The sequence below is a fragment of the Thalassophryne amazonica genome, chromosome 9 (genome assembly GCF_902500255.1).
Source record: "Thalassophryne amazonica chromosome 9, fThaAma1.1, whole genome shotgun sequence".
Lineage (NCBI taxonomy): Eukaryota > Metazoa > Chordata > Actinopteri > Batrachoidiformes > Batrachoididae > Thalassophryne > Thalassophryne amazonica.
Genome location: NC_047111.1, coordinates 63,403,535 through 63,409,364, shown reverse-complemented (window position 1 = coordinate 63,409,364; position 5,830 = coordinate 63,403,535). Strand labels below are relative to the sequence as shown.

The 5,830-nt window shown below is 40.2% G+C and overlaps 1 pseudogene; it reads right to left on the bottom strand.

The window, feature by feature from the left end:
• Positions 1-3,168: 3,168 nt before the first annotated feature.
• Positions 3,169-4,138, bottom strand: LOC117517939 (annotated as a pseudogene).
• Positions 4,139-5,830: the final 1,692 nt, after the last annotated feature.

The window sequence follows — 5,830 nt, the reverse complement described above, 5'->3', positions numbered from 1 at the left end:
GCTTAGGGCTATATGGAAGTAAATCTATGCCATCAGATTTTGAATTTGAACTTGTAAGATTGAATATTTTAGCATTGAAATCAGAGTTTAAAGTTGAATTTAGAAGACTGAATTTGTTTAGCATCAAATATTCAGCCCCAAAAACTTCACCTAAAAAATTCATCCTAAAAACAAGTCAACTAAAAAAATTTCAACCTCAAAAATTCAACCTAAAAAAAAAAAAAAAAAAAAAAATTCAACCTCAAAAAATAGAAAAGTGTCCAGTGTTCAGCCAATCACATTTTGCTCCATTGGTCATGTGACACCAAGACCAAATCAAAAGAAGAACACGACGACGTGATACATTCCTGGACGTTGGTGATTGAGACAGGAATTGATTGCTTCTCCCTGTTTTCTATTTTTTGAGGTTGAATTTTTTGAGGTTGAATTTTTTGAGGTTGAATTTTATAGGTTGATTTTTTTTTAGGTTGAATTTTTTGAGGCTGAATACTTTGATGCTAAACAAATTCAGCCTTAGAAATTCAACTTCAAACTCTGATGGCACAGATTTACTTCCATAGGGCTAGCAGCCGGTGATCACCATAGTATTTCTTTGCTTTCCTGTTGCTTTCCTGCTAATGAATTACACCTTATGTGTGGTTTTCCGGCTGACTGATTCTGTCATTTTCTCTCTATCGAGGTGCGGAGGGGCACCATGCAGGACTGGCAGCTGCAGAACATGGGATGCTTGACTGACCATGAAATGCCATGGCTGAAGCTGATGTTGCAGATGTTGTTTTTGATTTCCTGTTTTTTTGTTTCTTCAGCTTTGTAAAACTGTAAAAACCTTGTAACTGTTAGAGTGGCCTAGCAGCGGGTCCACCCCTTGAGTCTGGACTATTTGAGGATTCTTCTTTTATTATCACAGAGGGAGTTTTCCTCACCACTCTCGCCTGTGTGCTTGCTGTAGAGCAGTGGTATCCAAAGATTCCAGAAAAGCCAACCGGGTGCAGGATTTCTTGGTCGCCACTGACTCCAGCAGGTGATTTCATGATGAAACTCATCCCAGTCTGCTCAAAGTGATGTTAATCAGTGAAATCACCTGCTCAAGTCAGTGGCTACGTTTAGGAAGGAAACAATTTACTCTCATCAGTCCAACAAAATATTCCTCCATTTCTCTTTAGGCCAGTGATGTGTTCTTTGGCAAATTGTAACTCTTCTGCCCATGTCTTTTATTTAACAGAGGGACTTTGCGGGGGATTCTGCAAATAAATTAGTTTCACACAGGCGTCTTCTAACTGTCACAGCACTTACAGGTAACTCCAGACTGTCTTGATCATCCTGGAGCTGATCAATGGGTGAGCCTTTGCCATTCTGGTTATTCTTCTATCCATTTTGATGGTTGTTTTCTGTCTTCTTCCACGCGTCTCTGTGTTTTTTTTTTTTTTTTGTCCATTTTAAAGCATTGGAGATCATTGTAGGTGAACAGCCTGTAATATTTTGCACCTGCGTATATGTTTTCCCCTCTCCAATCAACTTTTTAGTCATGTCTTGAATGTCCCATTTTCTTCAGGCTTTCAAAGAGAAAAGCATGTTCAACAGGTGCTGGCTTCATCCTTACATAGGGGACACCTGATTCACACCTGTTTGTTCCACAAAACTGACAAACTCACTGACTGAATGCCACACTACTATTATTGTGAACACCCACTTTTCTACTTTTTTTTTTTTTTTTTTTACTAATAGCCCAATTTCATAGCCTTAAGAGTGTGCATATCATGAATGCTTGGTCTTGTTGGATTTGTGAGAATTTACTGAATCTACTGGTACCTTGTTTCCCATGTAACAATAAGAAATATACTCAAAACCTGGATTAGTCTTTTTAGTCATATAGCACTACTATTATTCTGAACACTAGTGTATAACCGCTGAGTGGATCCTTGTCATTTGATTTTGCTTCTATTTCACGTGACATGGATTATTTGTACCATTTGCCGTTTTGTTTCATTTGTCATGCAATAATTCTTTTTTAGAGTGCAATTTTGATGCTATATGAAATATGTTATTGCACGTCCCGACCACCACACATGGTCACACTACCGGCGGCGACGTTTAGCTAAACATGGCGGAGTTTGTTTGGCTGGTGGATGATGATTTGAAGGCGCTAATTGACAGTGCTAATTCTTTTCTTTTCCTTTTCTTCACAAAAAAACAAATGAACCATGCCATAAGTCGTCTAGAGACATGAAGAGCTGTTAGGATGAAGAGGATGAACAAATTTTCTGATGCGATTTTTTCACTGGAGTGAGGAAAGTACCATAGCAGTCTCTACACAAAGTCAGTGAACGGCCGTCACGGACTACATCATCAGAATTGTTTTTTGCAAGTTGACAGAACAATTTTGGACTCCTATTTAAAGTTCATGTTGGACTGTTCAGCACCAGTGATGAACACTAAAATGTAAGTCTGTTTCTGTTTATAAATTAATAAAATATCAAATGACAAGGATCTATTTTCATCATTATATAAAATAAATAATGAAGAAAACTAAACTAAACCAAAAGCCTTGTGTTTCAGACTGTATCACAAGCAAAACTCTAAATTATTCACCAAGATTGGTTAATAGTCAGACAGTAAAGCAAAAAGTGCTGACTTGTACACCTACAGACATTAGTCTACAATATTTTTTCATATTTCATTTTCCAGATAATGTTTGAGATATCAAAATACACTGATATTCTAATGCAACTGGACTTTATTTACTACTCACTCACTCATTTTCAAACGCTTAGTCCAATTAAGGGTCATGGGGGGCTGGAGGCTATCCAAGCAGTCACAGGGCGCGAGGCGGAGAACTACCTGGACAGGACGCCAGTCTGTCACAGGAAAAAAAACAGACAAACAAACACATTCACACTCGCATACACAACTACAGACAATTTAAAGTTTCCAATTGACCTACACAATAAAATCCCCAGTGTTAAATTACCACTGACAGTTTTACACTGGTGATTCTGCTGTGTAGCCTGCATGTCTTTGAAAGGAAGCCGGAGCACCCAGATGGAACCCGAGCAAACACAGGGAGAACACGCAAACTGCACACAGAAAGGCCACAAGTGGGAATCAATCCCATGACTGTCTTGCTGTGAGGCAACAGTGTTTTGTTTTTTTTAACCATGAAATTATAATTTAATTTGCACAAAGGCATTTTAGTTTCAACAACCTTTTCATAGATTTTTTTATTTCTTGTGTCTGTAGAACATAAATTAATGGGTTTAACATGGGTGGAATAACAGAGGTCAGAGACAGACTTATCATTCTGACATTTGGAGGTATGTATATAGTGAAGGTGTATGTAATTAAAATCGGGAGGAAATAGATTGCCACTAATGAAAGGTGAGCACTGCAGGTTTTAAAAGCTTTTACTCTTTCCTGAACTGAAGCTACTTTAAGTAAAGTGCAGCCAATACATGAGTAACTGAACAAGATAAATGTCAGTGGAAACCAAAGAATAAGAATTGTTAACACCCAGGAAATTACATAGCTGGGGGTATTATCATTACATGCCAGCCAGAATATTTGCCCGTAATCACAGAAATAATTGTTAATAATCACTGATTTACAGATGGAAAGTCTTGTCAGAAGACCCACTGCAATGAGCACAGCAGTTATGACTAAAACCCAGAAAAAGCCAGTCAAAGAAAACATGAACCTGTGTGTGACCTTCATGTGATAGTGCAGTGGGAAGGTGATCGCTATCAGTCTGTCATAGGAGAGAACAACCAGATTAAGAGCCTGCATAGAAAGACACGTGTAGCAGAAAAAAAGAAATGTCATACAGTCATTATAGGAGATGATGTGGTGATTAAACAGAAAGATGTCAAGAACCTTTGGTACCTGAACAGTGCTACCAAGCAGGTCTGTCCATGCAAGATTAAAAACTGCAACATATTTTGGAGTTCTTAGATTTCTGTCCAACAATATTACAGCCATCACAGCTGTGTTTCCCAACACTGACACAATATAAACAAAAAAGAGAAAGACATAGTAATAGTTCATATGAGGTATGTCAGAAATCCAGTTAATATGAATATGTAGGACGAACAAAGGTGATGTTTCTTCCAAGAGCAGAGTTGAATAATCCGATTGTATGACTCATTGTTCAGCTTTTACTGTCTGCAGCACTGTGGACAGAGCAGAGTGTCTCTGTCAGTGAAAGCTCTTACCTATAAGGACACACTCTCTCTCTCTGACTGTGTGTTCTTTATTCAGTCAGTTTCTCTTACCAGGTGAGGTGTGGGAGCCTGCATCGCCTCAGATCCTGGATGGTAACCACCAAAGCAGACAACTGGTTGAGCCCAACCTGGTGAAATTTAACAACTGTCTTCCCCCACAAGGTTGACTTGGTGTTCTGCAGCCACTGTGTTCCTCAACATTGATGCACCTGCCTGCTGAATTGTGCACAGTGAAGTGTGCCACATGGCCAAAATGTCAAAGTTGACGCCCCTCATAATGCAAATGATACTCCTCAACAACACTGATAAACAATCGGCATCCATATAAAACAGCAAATCATTCACCTCTTTACAAATTATTTTCCATCAAATATCAGTCCAAACACTGCACCAGGGCTTGAGGATTTGGGTGTCTTCCTTTTTTTTGTAAAATTCAGTACACATAAAAAGGTATATTCAGTTGTGCTCAAACGTTTACATACATGGTTGTGTGAACCAGGCCTCTACTGGTGGTTGGCTCTCACTGCGGTATTGTATCACTTCCTGTTCCGGAGCACAGCGGTGTTTCGCTGTATCTGTTAGCTGTTTAATCTGCGCAGTTAGATTGATCTAGTTACCTAGATAACGATTTGTTTCACAGTATAATCTTCACGTGCCTTAACTAAAGCACTCCCTCTGCTGAATCACCTCTAAATTATTTACACATTATTCACTTTGTGTGTTTTTAGGAATCCGCTAGCTTAGCGCAGCTACTAGCTCTTAGCCGGTTTAGCATGGCGGCTTCTCCTGTCTCTCCTGCACTTTTCTGCTCTGGGTGTGAAATGTTTAGTTATTCCTCGGCCTCCTTTAGCAGTAATGGTACTTGTAATAAGTGTAGCTTATTCGTAGCTTTGGAGGCCAGGCTGGGCAAATTGGAGACTCGGCTCCGCACCGTGGAAAATTCTACAGCTAGCCAGGCCCCTGTAGTCGGTGCGGACCAAGGTAGCTTAGCTGCCGTTAGTTTCCCTCTGGCAGATCCCGAGCAGCCGGGAAAGCAGGCCGACTGGGTGACTGTGAGAAGGAAGCATAGTTCTAAACAGAAGCCCCATGTACACCGCCGACCCGTTCACATCTCTAACCGTTTTTCCCCACTCGACGACACACCCGCCGAGGATCAAACTCTGGTTACTGGCGACTCTGTTTTGAGAAATGTGAAGTTAGCGACACCAGCAACCATAGTCAATTGTCTTCCGGGGGCCAGAGCAGGCGACATTGAAGGAAATTTGAAAGTGCTGGCTAAGGCTAAGCGTAAATTTGGTAAGATTGTAATTCACGTCGGCAGTAATGACACCCGGTTACGCCAATCGGAGGTCATTAAAATTAACATTGAATTGGTGTGTAACTTTGCAAAAACAATGTCGGACTCTGTAGTTTTCTCTGGGCCCCTCCCCAATCGGACCGGGAGTGACATGTTTAGCCGCATGTTCTCCTTGAATTGCTGGCTGTCTGACGGTGCCTGCTCCCAGACCACCAATAAAAAGCAAAAATCTATTTAAGCATAAAAATTCAAAAAGAAAAAATAATATAGCACCTTCAACTGCACCACAGACTAAAACAGTTAAATGTGGTATATTAAA